At 59.5% G+C, this 17,746-nt stretch overlaps 1 protein-coding gene across 1 annotated transcript in view; it reads right to left on the reverse strand.

Annotated features, from left to right (window-relative positions):
* Positions 1-9,903: 9,903 nt before the first annotated feature.
* Positions 9,904-17,746, reverse strand: part of NOL10 (nucleolar protein 10) — a 112,659-nt gene continuing 104,816 nt past the window's right edge. Inside the window, exon 23 of the transcript XR_008558499.1 lies at positions 9,904-9,918. The gene's annotated coding sequence lies outside the window, so the exon portion shown is untranslated. The remainder of the gene's footprint in view (positions 9,919-17,746) is intronic.

Raw genomic sequence — 17,746 nt, forward strand, 5'->3', positions numbered from 1 at the left:
GGCCCTGCGACCCTGAGGCAGGTCCGCGCACGCGCAGAGAGCCGCAGGGACCCCGCGGGCGCTGCCTCCGTCCGTGCGGGGAGCTGCGTGCCCGCCGCTCGCTGGGCCTTCAGCCTTGGGCCGGGAGCCGCCGCCGCCGACTTCCAGCACCGCGCCCCGCAACACTGCCCTTCCGCTTGGCGTTAAAAGCCCCGGGCCCCTGGGCAGAGAAAGGAAATGGGACGCGAGCGGCCCACGTGGACCCCGCCGCCTCCATCCCCGTGGAAGGGCCCGGCAAGGACTCGGCCGCCGCTGTGGCCGCCAGAGGGGCCGGGACGCGTGCCTTCCAGGCAGGGGGCCGACAGCAGGGGACACGCCAAGCGCACGCCGGGCTTCCTCCAGCCCGAGCCGGGGCCAGGCGCCCGGAGGAGGGCCGGGAGGCGAGGGTCCGCAGGCCACCGGGGCGCCCCTGCCCTCTGCCCGCGGAGCGCGGTGGCGGGCCGCGCGGACAGTCCCCCAAGGGCCGGCGCCCCGAGGCCCAGCGGTGAGTGCACAGGGCAGAGGCCTGGGAGGAAATGCCTGGTCCTGAGAGCCGAGCCCGTCCCGCCAGTGTCAGCACCCGAGTCCCAGGGTCCGGGCGGGCCTTGCTGAAGGTTTAAATGGAGCCCCGTGTCTGCAGATCGGCCGGAAACTGGGTCAGCTTGACAGGAACCCAGCCGGGTCAAGTGCAGCCAAGTGTAGCCAACTGCAAAGAAGACATCAACACGCAATGGACCAAATGGCATATACAGGGTGTCCCTCCCAAAAACGTATAGACACGCTTTGAATAACTATAACGGCGGTGTTTCTTTAAATACAGTGTTTCATTTTCAAAATTCAGTGTGCATACATTTTGGGGGGACACCCTGTATAAGCCGTGGCTGAGCCTCCCTTTAGGGAGGCAGAGTTTAGGACATGAGTCCCCGTCTCCGGGTAAATAAAACTAACTCATGACGACCGCCTCTGGTGTTTGAATAGAGCTCCCCAAGTGGTGGACCCCTGGAGCTGGTAACCCCATCGGAGGACAGCACCTCTCTGGGTGTATACGGCCCCCACTGCTGGCCCCAGGGAGGGGCTGAAGGAACTTTTAAAAGTATATTTTTACTGATTTCAGAGAGGAAGGGAGGAGAGAGGGATAGAAGCATCAGTGATGGGAGAGAATCATCGATCGGCTGCCTCCTGCACGCCCCACAGTGGGGACCCTGACCGGGAATCGAACCGTGACCACCTGGTTCATAGGTTGAGGCTTAAGCACTGAGCCATGCCGGGCCGTGAAAGTTCTTTTTTTTAAAAAAGTCTTTATTGTTGAGAGGATTACATATGTCCCTCCACCCCACCCCCTATTAACCCCATAGTTCAGTTCTTGATTCAGGACCCAGGTGGCCTGTCTGCCCCTAACCTCAAACATGCAAACTCCCGCCCACAGGCTGCACTTGGCTCCGCGGAGGCCAGGCTGTGCCCAGATGGTGCATCTGACTCAGATGGGGAAACAGAGGCAAGGGAAGGAGGCAGTGCTGCTCCCCAAAGGCTGGCCCTGCCGCCGACGGGCCGACTCTCAGAGGCCTTGGCCTTGGGCTGAGTCAGGAAGTGGGGTTACTAACCTGGATTTGAGAATGGAAAGCCACGGTGACTAAGCCTGGCCTCACTCAGCTGCACCGGCCCACGCCTTTCTGCACATCTGTCCGCCCCGACTGCTTTTTCCTCCGGAGGACGCAGCGGGTCCCTGTAAACTCTGCGAGGCCTCCTAACACCCAGAGGTTGCCCTGACGTGGAGATAAGCTTTTTGTTTTGTTTTGTTAATCCTCAACCGAGGATGTTTCCCATTGATGTTTAGAGACAGCTGCAGAGAGGGAGGGTGAGAGAGAGAAACTTCTGTGTGAGAGAGACACATCAATTGGTTGTCTCCCACACATGTCCCCATCAGGCCAGGGATCAAACTTGAGACCCTTCAATGGACAGGCCGACGCTCTAACCACTGGGAGACACTGGCCAGGGCTGGAGATGACATGTTATGTTTGCTGCAGGAGTAAAGGAAGTGAGCAAAACCATCAAAAAGCACGTGAACCTTGCCAGAGGGACCTGCATCCTTAGTCGCCCCACCTAAGTTCTGGGACCAACTGCAATTTTGTCAGCTACTCTCGGCCCCAGCTCACCAGGAAGCCCGGGCTCCCTTTTCCGTTTGGGTCTCGGGACCTTTCTGTGAGATGCTCTCACGCCTGATTGGACTGGTTGAAACGGAGGCCCTGGCAGGCTGATCTAAGAATCTCTGACTTCTTCACAAAGAGAGCTCTGACCACATTTTTTGAACCAAAAATGAGGCCACACGTCTAATGAAGGTGTTTTTTCTTAATTTATTTACACAACAGGCCTTATTAAGGTATATGGTGATTACAAATTTAAGGAGTCATATTTGCTGGAAAGAAAATAGCAAGCATTTGTGTGTCCATGTATTCTGGATACTGGAATATTCAACATTGAGAACTTTCTGGAAAATGGGTTTTTGTTCTGTCTGTGGTCATATTCTGCACCAAATTTCTTCCCAAGCCCTAGCCAGTTTGGCTCAGTGGATAGAGTGTGGGCCCACAGGCTGAAGGGTCCTGGGTTCGATTCCCATCAAAGGCTCCTATTTCAGTACAGGCTCGTTCCCTGGCCTCGGTTGGGCACAGGCAACCAATCCATGTGTCTCCCTCACATCCGTGTTTCTCTCGGTCTCTTCCCCTCGCTTCCGCTCTCTCTAAAAACCAATGGAAAAATACCCGCGGTGAGGATGAACAAAACAAAATTTCTTCCCAGAAGCACTAAGAACTGGGCGGGAGTGGGTGGGAAGAGATCAACCAAAGAACTGATATGCATAACCCATGGACACAGACAGCAGTGTGGTGAAGGCCTGGGCAGGCTAGAAGGGGTCAATGGGGGGCAAAGGGGGACATATGTGATACTTTCAACATTAAGATATTTTAAAAAGTTAACTATGGATGCCCTGGCCAATTTGGCTCAGTGAATAGAGCGTTGGCCTGCGGGGTCCCGGGTTCGATTCCGGTCAAGGGCACGTACCTCGGTTGCAGGCTCCTCCCTGCCCGGGCCCTGGTCAGGCTCATGCAGGAGGCAACCAATCGATGTTTCTCTCACATCGATGTTTCTCTCTGTCTTTCCCTCTCTCTTCCACTCTCCCTAAAATCAATGGAAGAATAGTCTCCGGTGAGGATTAACAAACATCGTGTTGACTATGCGGAGTGGCTCATGACACCCAGCCACCTGGGGACTTGGGTGGCCAGGACCTCTCCTGCCGGAACTCGGGACACCTGGTTACTACGGGCAACAGGCATGGGACACTGGTCACGTGTGGATGTTCGACCAAAAAATAGCGTTCCAAAGCTCCCTCGCTCCCCCAGCCCCAGCCCTGCCCGGATTGCTGTAGGCGTCTCCAAAGAATCCGGTCCACCCTGTGGCGGCCCCTGGGCCACGTTTGCCGACATCTAAACCAGGAGCCCGGGCGCAGAGCTTCCGGGGAGGCCCTCCGCTCTGAGCAACACGGGCGTCATCAGGGACGTGGAGCGCCCCGAAAGGGCTGCTGGAACCCCATCGCCCAGGTCATAGGACGTGTTTTAGAAAGCGCCCCTGCACCGCTGCCCCGCCCGCCTCGTCCCGCCCCTGTGGCTCCGGGAAGGTGCTGGGCCCGGGCCCCCCGAGGCGGGTCGCTGGCCACAGCACGCGGCAGAGCAGAGGCACCCTCTGTCCCGAGGCTGGGAAGCAGGTCACTGGACGGGCCGAGGGTTTCGGCGGGGCCTTCGCCCCAGCTGCCTTCTCACCGGACTGAAACCAGTGCCAGTGTGTGCGGGGCCAGCGTTGAGACAGGCCACCCTCCTCACCTGGGGCCACCGGCAGGAAAGGAGGTTCCGATCTGACTCCGTCGCTCATGTTAAACCTTCCCTGCGGTCCTTGGACTCAGGGTAAAGTCCAAACGCCTTAGCCTGGGCCCCGGGGCTCCCCGGTCTGCCTGCTCACCACCCCAGCCCCGCCTGCGGCCGCGCCAGCCCTCCTAAGCCACTCTGTCGTGCCCACCCTGCCCACTGCCATCACCGCAGGGGTTACCCAGCGGACCCCTTGGGCCCCGCCCCTCCTCTCCCCTCCACCTCCCTGTGGAGAGGAGACCGCCATTCACTGATGTTCGCACGCCCAGTTTGGCCCCGGGCCCGGCACGGTCAGTATTGTCCAGCTGAGACCAGTCCCGAGAACCCCGTGGTCGGCTGCCACGTGACTGATCCTCCCGTGTGCCACCTAAAGTAAAGGGACAGCCCGGTGCTGGAGCATCCACCTGGGAACCAGGAGGTCAGGGTTCAATTCCCGCTCAGGGCACAGGCCCGGATTGCGGGCTCGATCCCCAGCGTGGGGCGTGCAGGAGGCAGCCGATCCGTGATTCTCTCTCATCATGGATGTTTCTCTCTCTCCATGAAATAAATTCTAAATGTTCTTCCTTTGGTCATTGACTCATTCAACACGTTTATATTGAGTGTCGCCCGAGTGTCAGTGCGGGGCTGGGCGAGAGGACCCCGCGGCTGCAGCTGGGCGCCGGGCGCTGGGGGACCCGCAGGGAACCCGTGAGGCCCAGTGAGGCCCCACCTTCCCGCCGACGCGTACAGGAAACACGGCTTCTGTTTTATTTTCTCCTAGGCTCCGGGTGGCCGCCTCTGACCGGCATGTCGCAGCACCTCTGCTGGGTTTGCTGCTCCCCGTTTCTGCCGGAGCCCCACCCTGGCGGGCCCCACCTTCGGGAAGCCCCAGATCTGCGAGCGCTGGGAAACAGCACACGGCGGGCCTTGCACAACCAGGCTCCGGGAGGTGTGCGCCCGGCCCGGGCGGGCGGCGTGAGCTCCGCATTCCTGCCCAGTCCGAGGGGCCCGCAGGGAGGTCACGCTGGGCGGAGCCACAGGGGCAGCTGGGCCCGGGAGGCTGCCCTCCGGGGGGAGGGGGTGCTCCTGGTCTCCCTGCAAACAGCCTGTGAGCACCTGGGCGGCGGGCCCTCGGGCGGCCAAGGAGAAGGAGCAGAGCTCACGGTGCGGAGGGGCTGAGCCCAGTCCTGGGCTCGGTGTGTCCTGTCACCAGGACTGACCGCGCAGGCGCCACCGTGGCCCACGAGCCCCGCTCTGCGATGAGAAACGGCTCCTGGAGGAGCCCGGGCTGGGAAAGGCTTGTGCGGGGCGAGGGGGAGGGGGGGGGGGGGGGCAGGCACCAGGGCCAGCACAAGCCGTGGGCCCTCCGCACGTCCAGCTCAGAGGGGAGAAGGCCGAGGGTCCCCCTGGGGCAGCACCCAGCCTGCGGGCCACTCCTCTGTTGTGCAGACAGTCCGCTCGCCTCAGCCTGCACTGCCATCAGCCCAACCAGATCCCGCCGACAACAGCCCCGAGACCTCAGGAGGGGCAGCCACGCGGACGGCACGACACGTTGTCGCCGGCCTGTCCTGCCTGTGTCACTCGGGCCTGAGCAGGCAGATGGGGGGAGAGGTGGGTTTGAACACGGGAGCCGGTGACAGGATGACAACATGTCACCGCTCAGGAAGCAGCTGCCACTCACAGGGAGGGGCCTGAGAGGGAGCGAGGGCCCCAGAGCCTGGTCCCCGGGGCTGTGCAGTGGGCACCACCGCAGAGAGGCGCTGACCGGGGGCGGGCACCGCGCAGAGGGACAGCGCCTCCCGGCCTCCGGGTCCTGCCAGGGCCGAACCTGTTGGCCAGGCAGCTGGCGGTGTGCCGTGCAGGGCCAGCCCGCGGAAGGACTGAAAACCAGGAGAAATCCCACAAAGAACTCACGTCCCCCGGCCCGTGGGAACCGGGGGCCACGGCGGAGCTGGGAGTCCTCCGGGTGAAGTGAGGTGCGGGATCCGACGTTCACGCGAGGGCAAGCCGCCGGGCGAGGGCCCCCACGGATGTTACGCGTGGATGTTACCGCTCACGCATGCTATGCATGGATGTTACCGCTCACGCATGCTATGCATGGATGTTACCGCTCACGCATGCTATGCATGGATGTTACCGCTCACGCATGCTATGCATGGATGTTACCGCTCACGCATGCTATGCATGGATGTTACCGCTCACGCATGCTATGCATGGATGTTACCGCTCACGCATGCTATGCATGGATGTTACCGCTCACGCATGCACACCTCAGCAGCTGTGGGGACCAAGGGACTTGGCAGGGGAGCATGTTATCAGAGACAATTGCTGGGAGCTGATGGGCACAGTGAGAGAGCCAGCAGAGCCGCGTGCAGTAGGTTACATTCGGGTTTTCTAAATCACCCACGGCCGTACCGGCCCCGCTGCCCACTCCGCGCCCCGCCCTGTTAGCCTGCAGCACCCGGGGGCGCCAGGGAGCGCCGTGCCAGCCAGCCGCACGGTCTGTCCGCCGCTGGCAGCCTGGGCGTCCGGCCGCTACTTGGTCAGGTTGTTGGACGGAGGGCTGCGTAGGCTTATCGGCTAGGGTGGCAGCCCTAACGGGCTCACCGTGTCACTCCTCTCGCCCCGGCTGGGTGGCTCCGTTGGTTGGAGCGTCGTCCTGTCCACCAAGCGGCTGCAGGTTCAGTTCCCAGTCGGGCACCTGCCCAGGTTCTGGCTTCAGTCCCCCGCTGTGGCTTGTGCAGGAGGCAACAGTTCGCTGCTTTGTTCTTTTTATGGTCTCTCCCTCCCTCTCTCTCTCTCTCAAATCAATAAAAATGTATGTACACCCTCAGGTGAGGATTACAAAAACAAACAGAAACCTTGTCAGTGCTCGTATCTGCCTCTGCATCTCTGGAGCACCTCCACCTTAGACGCTGTTTTATTTTATTTTTCAGCCTCACGGAGTCCCTTGTTTTGTAAATTCACAAAACAAGCCATAAAGATTGAATTCAGCCCTGGCCGGTGTGGCTCAGTGGCTGGAGTGTCGGCCTGCGGACAGAAGGGTCCCGGGTTTGATTCTGGTCAAGGGCACACGCCTGGGTTGCGGGCTCGATCCCCAGTGGGGGGGTGTGCAGGAGGTGGCCACTCGGTGGTTCCCTCTCATCATTGATGTTTCTATCTCCCTCTCCCTTCCTCTCTGAAATCAATTTTAAAAAAATGATTGAATTCAGAACGATCTCATAAACTTGTGGGAGACTCACCCCCCCCCCCCCCCCCCCCCCCCGCCAGCCCCTTCTTAAAGGTAGCCGATGAGATCCGAGCAAATAGACGGAAACATTATCATGGAAACAACCTGAGCGGTATTTAAGGGAAGGGTGGCCATGGAGGCCTCCGCCGACGTCGTCAGATACTGCTTCTAACGTGTTGTTACAATCACGGGTAAATGGGGGCCACACAGGAAAACACGGCTCCCGTCTGTATGAAATCACATCCGCGTACTCAGCCATCCTTTGGGAAAATGGATGGTGTGTGGGGAGAAGGGAAATACAGGAATATATTTCTAAACATCTTTCTGGTTGAAGGTATTACTGTGTCCCCTTTCCCCCCGCCCCAGGCCTTCACCGCTATATTGTCTGTGTCCCTCGGTTGTTAATCCTCATCTCGGGATCTCATTGATTTTTAGAGAGAGTGGAAGGGAGGGAGAAAAGGAGAGAGACAGAGAGAGAGAGAGAGAGAGAGAGAGAGAGAGAGGAGAAACATTGATGTGAGAGAGATGCATTGATTGGTTGCCTCCTGCACATGCCCTGACCCTGAGCGGGCCAGGGATTGAACCTGCAACACAGGTATGTGCCCTTGACCGAGAATCGAACCCTCAACCCTTTGCTGTGTGGGCTGATGCTCTAACCACTGACCCTCAGCAGCGGTGACTCTATTTTTGCTGCCCAGGATGGCACTACCGTGTGGCTCCCGAGCCCTTGAAATGTGGCGGCAGTGACGGAGAAACCGCACCTGGCCCTGCATTTAATGTTCACTCTCGTGGAAGCTCAGGCCGCCACGCGGGCGGGTGGTCACCGCACCGGACCCCGCAGCGCTCAGTCCCAGCCGGAAACGCTGGGGTCGGGGGCACACACAACATACCCACAGGCACTTGCATTTTGGAGGCCCCTGAGCTTGCCAGGGCCACGTCCCCGGTTCCCTTCGGGGCGTCCCGGGCAGTCCGTGAACTCGGCCTCAGAGCAGGTGGGCCTGGGCTGGAGGCCGCTGAGCCCCTCGGCTCCGGCCTCAGCAGAAAGCGCCATAAATTACCAGTCTGAGCGCCACCCGGGACATAATTTTAACTTGAAAACCACTTTTTCATGCTGCTGGACAAAAGCAATTCTTCCTGCTCGTAAAACCAACCCCCTCATTACGCTAAATGGACTCCACCTACCCATTAGCTCTTCCCGCCGCGCGCCGACGGCAGGGAGGCTCCGGGAGGGTGCCGGCCCGGGCTGCAGCCAGAGGAGCTGCGTGCCCCGTCCCACCTCCGCGGAGTCACACGCGGACACCTCCCGGTGACATCACTGACGCAGCGCACAGAGCGGCCTTGTGGGGGGGGGGGGGGCAGGCAGGAGGCAGCAGATCAATGATTCTCCCTCATCATGGATGTTTCTTTTTTTTTTTAAATCCTCACCCAAGGACATTTTCCCATTGATTTTTAGGGAGAGTGGAGGAGAGAGGGAAAGACAGAGAGAAACATGGATGTGAGAGAAACACACCCACTGGTTGCCTCCTGCACACGCCCCGACCAGGGCCCTGGCTGGGGAGGAGCCTGCAACCGAAGTACATGCCCTTGACTGGAATCGAACCCGGGACCCTTCAGCCTGCAGGCCGACGCTCTTTCCACTGAGCCAATCCGGCTAGGGCTCATTGGTGTTTCTCTCTCTCTCCCTCTCCCTTCCTCTCTGAAACCAATACAAATCGATTTAAAAAGAAGAAGGGGAACCAAGGTCGGGGCACAGGCCCGGGGCGCGGCCTCGATCCCCAGTGCGGGGCGTGCAGGAGGCAGCGATCCAGGATTCTCTCTCATCATGGATGCTCCTCTCTCTCTCCCTCTCCCTTCCGCTCTCTAAAATTCATAAAAACATTAAAAAGAAAAAGAAAAAGAGAGCAGAGGGAGGGAAAGGTCTGCTCAGGGAGGCGGGTGCCCTCGGCGGGGCACACGCCCGCGTCACCACCGCCTCCCGGAGAAGGGCAGCGGGAACAGGTTTGCTGGTCGCCGTGACCTGACCTCGGCGGGGAGCGCCTTTCTCCCCCGAGAAGGGCTCGGGCTGGGAGGCGGACAAGCTGGGGGTCAGAGCCCCGCCCCCGTGGAACAGTGGTGTGACCTTGGGCAAATCACAGCCCCCCGGGCCTCCGTGTCTCCGTGGGGAGGAGGGCGAGGATGACACTGGCCGGGGGCTCGCTGTCGGCCGGGCCCTCTCGGCAGCAGCTCCTCCTGCTGATAAGAAGCCAGGCTGGCGAAGGGGTCGGGGCTTGCCCAAGGTCAACCGTAAGGGAATGCAGAACCCGGATTCAAATCCAGGCTTGTCCGGCTTCCGCAGCCACCGCGGAGGGAGTACAGCGAAGCCCCCTGAGCCACCCCAAAGTCTGGGGCCCGAGGGGAGGAGTTTTGCCGTGTGGGTGAGAGGCCATTGGGACGGGAGAGCCTGCTGCCCGCACCTCCGGGAAGGGCCTCTGCAGGGACATGGCCCCGTGTGGCCCCTCGCAGATGACCAGCCCTGCCTCGGGCGTTCCCTGTCAATCACGCTCCCGAGAGCAGGAGCCGCCAGCTTGCCCTGCCTCAGGGACACGACGAAAGCTCTTTACTCGCCTACGGTCGCCCTCGGAAATGCCATGTGGGGCCGACAACCCTCTCGGTGACGGGCCTGGGCACCGGTGTCGGCCGGCCGAGTGACAAGATCACTCACCTTCGAGTCAGAGCTTGGTTGGAATCCTGGTGCCGCTGTGTGAGCTCATGTGTGCCACTCACGGACTCAGTTGTCCTCATCTGTAAAATGGGGGTAACAATGGGGTTGCCATGAGAATTCACTTAGGCCTGGCACACAGCAGCTGCTTGGTTGTGTCCGAATATGAGGGAATGGGACTCCGCTGGCCAAGACCAGGTCGGAGCAGGAGCGTTCAGAGCGGAGAAGTGGGTCTGCAGGCTTGGCTCCGCTCCCCTGAACCTCGGCCAGTGCCCGCGGGAGAGACATCTGAGTCAGCCCGAGTAATTCCTCCTAATGCCTGGGAGCGGTACAGCATGTACTTAACACGGGCGCTGCCGTGGATCCAGGCCTCCCCATCAATCACGCCCCGGGGCCCGGGAGGGCTGAGACGGGCGTTCTGTGTTCTGTGGTCTTGTTCAGACTCAGCTACTAACTGCTTTGGGGCCTTCGGCAAATTGCTTCACTTCTCCACGTCTCGCTCTCCTTATCTGTAAAATGGGGATAATAATACTTACCTACCTCACGGGGCTTGTTGCAAGAATTAATTAAAGTTTATGAAGTGCTTTGAGCCCGGATAAAAGGCGCTGCAGAAGTAGCAGCATTATTATCGTGACCCGGGAGGCTGTAAAAGATCGTTTTGCAGGAAAAGGCAAAAATTTAATGTCTGTGCAAGCAGAAACAAGGGCAGGTATAGTCACAGAAAGCTTAACCAAGAAGTCCAGAGGTTAATTCATATAATTTTTAAAAATTATAACATGTTTTGCCCTGGCCAGTGTGGGTCTGTAGTGAGAACGCTGGCCTGCCCACCAAAGGGTTGAGGGTTCGATTCCCGGGGAAGGGCATGTAACTCGGTTGTAGGCTTGATCCCCAGCCCTGGTCTGGGTGTGTACAGGAGGCAACCGACTGATGTGTTCCTCTCACATCGATGTTTCTCTCTCCCTCTCTCTCTCTTTCCCTCCTTCCTTCCTTCCTTTCCACTCTCTCTCTCAAAAACAAATGGAAAAATAGCCTCGGGTGAGGATTAAAAAATAATTAAAAACAAAGGAAAAATGAGGTGTTGCCATCCTGCATTGTAGTTCCAGTTCAAACACCTGTCTCCCCCCCAAAACCGCCTAGGTCACACCTCCAGGCTTCTTTCTTTCTTAAAAAAAAAAAAAAAAAAAAAAAAAATATATATATATATATATATATATATATATATATATATTATTGATTCCAGAGAGGAAGGGAGAGGGAGAGAGAAACATCAATGATGAGAGAGAGTCATGAGTCAGCCTCCTGCACGCCCCACACTGGGGATCAAGCCCGCCGCTCAGGCATGTGCCCTGACCGGGGATCGAACCCTGACCTCCTGGTTCGTGGTTGACGCTCAGCCACGGAGCCCCGCCGGCCGGGCTCTAGGCCTCTTTCTTCATAAGAAAAAAGGAAAGACCGTCTCCACCTGCCCCGAGCGGTGCTGGCCAGTCGGTTGCCTTCGTTTAAAAAGTGAGCAGATGGTTAGTGGAGAGACAGAGCTTCCAGACCAGGCCTGTGTGCGGAGATCTGTGCGGCCGGTCACTCTCATCTCTCCGGGAAGCCCGTGCGCGTGTCCCAGGCTGGGGAGCCCTGCGCGGGGTGGGCAGAACGAGCCGGCCTCAGGGTGGCTCTCTGCTAGGGAAGCAGAGGCGGCGTGGGGCCCCGTGAGCTGTGAGATGTGGGGTGAATGCTGTGACCTGGAGCCGCCTCGTCCATGCAGGTAAGCAGCCAACACTGAAAAGGGTCATGTTTACTTCCGCTTTCTATGTTAGATGCACAGAGGATGCCAGGGAGGCAGAGGAGTCAGGCAATCTCCCCACTTACTGGGCAGATTGAAAACACACATGTAGGCCCTGGCCAGGGAACTCATTCGGCTGGAGCATCGTCCTGAATCGCCAGAGCTGCCTGGTCAGGGCACAGCCACGAATCCACCTGCCCGGCCGGTGTGGCTCAGTGGTTGAGCATTGACTTATGAACCAGGAGGTCACGGTTCGATTCCCCGTCCATCAGGGCACAGGCCCGGGTTGTGGGCTCGATCCCCAGTGGGGGGCGTGCAGGAGGCAGCCGATCCATGATTCTCTCTCATCACTGATGCTTCTGTCTCTCTATCCCTCTCCCTTCCTCTCTGAAGTCAATTAAAAAAAGACACAAATCAACCAATGAATGCATAAGTAAGTGAAAAAACAAATCAATGTTTCTCTCTCTCCTCTTCTTCTTTCTCTAAAATAAATAAAAAATACATGTAGACTTGGAAATTACAGCCTGTGTCTGGGGAGGGGTCTGCTGGAGGGAGTGGGGGGAGCTGTCTGCTGGAGGAGGAGGGGGCACATGCAGGGTCCTGGGAGTAGACACGGGGTCCAGCCCACCCAGCCGCCTCCTCTGGACAGTGAAGAGAACAACGTCTAGTCACTTTTGTCCAATCTCAGCTTTGCCCTCACTCTCTGTGACGTCAGGAGCAGTGGCGTTTCCTCTCTGGAAAATGGGGACCCCCTCCCCCCATGCAGTGCCCTGCGCTTGGCGAGGTGACCGCAGGGCGGTCCCTGTGCCACCGGCTCTGGCAGCTCCTCGCTGAGCGCGCTTGTCCATCAGACGTCACCGATCCCCACAGGAACCTCTGCGGCAAAGCGTCAGGACCTGCCCTCTACCTTCAGGAGAGCGTTTCCCGCCGCACTTCCTGCTCATGGGAAAGGAGAGGAAGATGCATCTGGCCTCGTGGCCCACAGAGAGGAGACCCTCCGGGGCCACCACCCTGCCGGAGCCGCCTGGTGAGGTCTGAGCCGCACACTTCGAGGACACCTGGCCGTCGGAAGCGCGAGACGCCCCGTCAGCGCCCACAGGTGACAGCCCAGCCTCACCCCACCCCGCACCCAAACCTGCAGAGGGGGCCCGTTCGGCAGAGGAGGGCTGAGGCCAGTGCTGTCAGGCGGCGTGCCTGAGGCCACACAGCATGGATGGCGGAGCCTGGTCCCCTGGGCTCCCCTCCCACGTCTCCCCACCTCCCGTGCCCCCCGCCCGCAGCCCTTCCGGGGAGAGCCCCTGCCCCCTGCCTCCTGCCCCTGAAGGTGGGGGCCCCGGCCCGGACGGTGCACGCTCCTCCCAGCCTGGGGCTGCTGTCTGTGGGGCCTGCAGGCTTAGGGCTTGCCTAACGGTTTCTAGCCCGCGGCCCAGGGTCTGGATCAGGTCCCCGCGGGGCTCCGACCCTCTGCCTGGGCCAGGGAGGGCGCTGCACAGCCGTGACCCCGGCGGCAGCGGCCTGTCTGTGACGTGGAGAGAAGCCCGGCCTGACCCGTGGCCCCGCAGACCCTCTCCCCCCCATGTGCCAGGCCTCGGGCCTCAGTGTCCTCTGTCGGGATGCAAGGGGCTGTGAGGAGTGAGGCATGCCCCCTCCTGCCGTGGAGAGAGCGCCGAGCTGTGCCGGGAGCGAGCAGCGGGGTGTGTGCAGCGCGTGTAAAAGGAAACGTGGGACCGTGGCGCGGCCACTGCTCAGCAAGCCCTGAGGTGCTGGCCACGCCCGCGGGGCTCGCCGAGTCCCCTCCATGGCAGGGAGGCGTTCCCCGCGCCCGCCGGTGGGGAGACCGAGGCTCGGAGAGAAGAAAGGCCTCGCCCAGGTCACGGGAACGAGCGGACGGGGACTCAGGTGCAGCCCACAGACACGTGGACGCCATCCCAGCCTCCGTCTGGCTCCGCCCGGGCCCAGGGGAGCTGCCAGCGCGCTCGGGACTGAAGCTCAGGGCCCGTCTGTGCTGAGAGCCGCGGAGCAGGCGCAGGGGCCGGCCGGGTGGCTCTCAGTGGGGTGCCTGGCCTCCCGGGGCGTCCAGCAACGTCTGAGATATTTCTGTTGCCACACAGGGCGGGGTGAGCTCCGGGCCTCCCGCGGGGTGGGGCCGGGGATGCTGCACCCAGCTCACCACGCTCAGGGCAGCCCCCCAAGAATGACCGGGTCCCGAGGCCAGCGCTGCCGGGCACAGCCCCCTGCGGCCCAGCCGGACCGGGCGCCCCTCCACCCAGGTTTCTCTTTGTTCCCGGGAAGGGTTCGCAGTTCCACCCGCCCCTCCAGGTGTCCAGAGCTCTCCGAGGGAGGAGAGCGGATCAGGTGGGGTGGGGGGCCTCTTTCATCTCCCCAGGAGGGTCGGAACGCAGCCACGTGATGCCAATTATTCAAATGGCTTCTCCCCGGAGAGCCCTCTCTCCTCTGAACTTCAAAGGTCTTGACCAACCAATTAGTTTAACTCCAGGCAAGTTTACCAAACATTCTTCTTTGATCAGAGAACTTATGATTTTCAAAGGGCGCGATGTTCTTGCCATTCGTCTTCCTCTGACAGTAATTTCTAGACCAAAACGGAGCGGCGTCGCCGTGTTCGGAACGGCACCGGCGGTTCAGAGTCTGCCGTTTTCACGGCTGTTTAGGGACCCGGCGAGCACTCAGATCAGCCCCCCAAGGCCCCGGCTTCCCCGAAGGAGAGAGGATAGGAAACCGCTTCTGGGCCAACGAAACGGCGCCCTTTGCTTCCATCTCGGTCCGTTCCCTGAGCGGCCGGCTGCACGGAGCCCCCCAGAGGTTCTGGGGCTCCCACAGAGGAAGGGACTGCCATCGGGGCCCTCGAGGGGCTCACGGACCAGTGCGGGGGGAGGGGCCAGCAGGCCTGGCGGGGAGGGGGCTGTCCGAGGGATGGCTCCAGGCATGGAGGCAACGAGATACCGCATTTCAGCACCCGGTGAGGGAGGGGCCGGTGAGACCACCACAGACATCGTCCCGTCCCGTCGGGCTGGAGAAGCTACAGGAGCAGTTTTCCGACTCCTCCTGAGACGCACTGAGCATGCTCAGCCGGGCCTCAGCGAGCAGAGAAAAAGCCCGCGGCGTGTCCCCTCCTGCCAGGAATGGCAGGTGTCCCTGGACTCCCCCTGGGTCTGGGCCAAGGAAAAGGGCCCAGAACATGCCACCCCCGGCCGCACTGGGTTTATTTCTCTTTGGGGGCAATTTCCTCCCTTTCCTTTTTCTTCAGCCCTTCATGCCCCGTTCTTCTTCTTCTTTTAATAGATACCTTTAGTGAATTCAGAGAGGAAGGGAGAGGAGAGAGAGAGAGAGAGAGAGAACATCAATGATGAGAGAGAGTCATGGATTGGCTGCCTCCTGCAAGCCCCCTACTGGGGATGGAGCCCACACCCCCAGCATGTGGCCTGACCGGGAATCGAACCGTGACCTCCTGGTTCGATGCTCAACCACTGAGCCACGCCGGCCCGACTTTGTCCCTTTCAATTCCAAGTTCAGCAGCTCCCAGGACATCCGTGCTGACAACCTGACAGTCTCCCTGCTCATGGCTAGACTACAAGCATCGAGGGTTTCCATAGCATTGTTTAAAACAACGAGGTCGGACTCCTTCCAGGCGTTTCTCCCAGAGAAGCCATCGTCACGGCGCTCACGGACTCGTCCTCATGGTTCCACACTCCTTGAGGGTGAGAGTTCCGTGCTCCACCAGCCTTCCCCTGCCCGTAGGTGTTCACGCTCCCTCCGTTTCCCAGGGCGGTCGCTGTAATGCCTGAAGATAAGGCCTGAGGCGCTGATGGCTCTGTTGCTGTGGGTTAGCTTCCCAGCACAGGATTGTTGTGGGCTGGAGGAAATGGTTTATTGGAATAGATGTTGCCACGAACTGTACCTACTCATCGAGGACTCGTGTCCCGTATCTCCAAGAGCAACGTTGTTATTGCTCTTTAAAAAAAATTATTGATGTCAGAGAGGAAGGGAGAGGGAGAGAGAGATAGAAAATCAATGATGAGGGAGAATCATGGATCGGCTGCCTCCTGCACGCCCCACTCTGGGGATGGAGCCCACAACCAGGCGTGTGCCCTGACCAGGAATCGAACTGTGACCTCCTGGTTCATAGGTCGACGCTCTACCTCTGAGCCACACTGGCTGGGCTGCTATTGCTCTTTTAAAGTTTGCTAGTGTTATAGTTGTGAAGAATTATCCCACTGTCTTTATAAATTGCATTTCCATCCCACTGGAGTGTTCGAGAACCGTAAGAAAAGTTGTGTCCGCCACTTGACTTTGCTCTTCTGGGGATTGCTTCCCTATATCCCCGGTCCGTGTTTTACTGGGTGACTGTCTTTCATTCATCTGTAAGAACTCTTGGTTTGTAACAGATACGAAGCGATTCTCTTTCTCTGGATTGTAAATACATATCATTGACACGCTGTTTAAGGTATCTTCGGCCATAAACAATTCTAAATAGTTTAATATTGACAAAGGTATCTGTCTTTATTTTTTTAAAGTAGCTTCTGAGTTTTCTTTGTTGGGTAAGAGTGTTTTCCACAGAGCGGCCCACGTCACAGTGTTTTATTTTACCTCAAGTCCCTGCCGCCCTGCAGCCCGGGACGGTGCCGCCTGGCAAGAGGCCCTGCAGCCCAGCGTGGGGCGGGGAAGCCGGAGGCCCGCTCCACCGGGGCTCTGTCCTCTTCCTGCTGTGTGACCGTGGGCACGTCTCTCGGCCTCTCTGAGCCACACTACAACTCCTTGCTCATAAAACGGGGGAAGCATGCCGGCTTTCTTTATACAATTGCTTGTGTGGATCGAAATCTAAACGTCCACGCAGGCGGGGCTGCTTTGCACGGAGTGGCCAGATGATTATGCGTTCGGAGATCGTCATCATCTGGCCGCTCAGAGTGTAAGCCACCCGAGCCGTGCACACCGAGGGACTGTCCCTGCTGCCTCCGCAGAGAGCGCTGGGCCTTCCTCTGAAGGGCCCGATTGCGAACGACCCTTGTTTGACCGGGTCCTCTGAGGGGGTTACCGGTGATGATGACGACAACAATAATTGCTGAGAGTGTACTCATCTCGAGGCCAGCTCACCAGGCTTCCGTTGCATAACCCGCTGCTCTCGGCCGCCCGGCTGAAGGCCTCTCCCATTCGCCCGTGTGACTCAGCCATCACCCTCGAGTCCTGCCCCTGCGCTCACGATGCAGACACAGGCGGCCCAGGTCATCCTCACACCAGCCCCAGAGCACATGTGTGTGCATCGCTCAACCCGCCTCAGAACACACGTCACTGCTCCGCACCAGGTGGTTTCAAAGGCCAAGGGGTGTGTGTGTGTGTTTCGGGGGGGTGGGGGGATGCTAACACCTGTTGTCTCAGCCAAGATGCATCTAAAGCACCCTCCCCCCCAACCTCGAATTCACCCTGTGGCGCCACCAAAGCTCCCTTTCTGCCCCAGGCCCTGAGCTCCCTGCTCCTGAACCCCGTTCGGTCTGCAGCTCCCCAGGGAGGGGGGGCTGGACCCCTAGAGAGCTGTGCAGCCGGGCTGGGCCTGGCCCTCAGGGAGCCTCTCAGGGGTTAGAGCCCTCAGGCCAGTGTTTCCTGCTGTAACATCGGTTCCGGGAACCTCAGGGCCCCGCGGAGGGAAGGCGAGCGTGGTCAGGGGTGCGGAGCGGCTGGGAGGCAGGGCCGCTCCTTCCTTCGGGCCATCCGTCCGCACAGCCTTCCCGGCCGGGACCCCCCCGGAGGCCTCTCTGCTCCCCCATCGCAGAGGCAAACGCGTTGAAACCGGCCACCTTCCCGGAACGCCGCGCCGCTGGCCTGTGTCCATCGCGGTGCGGGAACTGGGCCTCGTGCTGGGCACGCAGCCCTCTGGTTCGGGAGATGGTCTTGGAATGTCCTGTTTTGTTTTTAACGGGCCTCCTCAGCTAGACCTTCAGTTCTCTATCTTTCTTCACCGCTGTCTTCAGTTCGGGGAGAGATCCCCAACTTCATTTTCCAGGCCTTGCATTGAGTATTTCATTACTACTACCAAATATTTAATTACACACACACACACACACACACACACATCCCATATAATAAAAGGCTAATATGCAAATAGACCGAACAGCGGAACAACTGGT

Source organism: Eptesicus fuscus, chromosome 16 (genome assembly GCF_027574615.1).
Source record: "Eptesicus fuscus isolate TK198812 chromosome 16, DD_ASM_mEF_20220401, whole genome shotgun sequence".
NCBI classification, from domain to species: domain Eukaryota; kingdom Metazoa; phylum Chordata; class Mammalia; order Chiroptera; family Vespertilionidae; genus Eptesicus; species Eptesicus fuscus.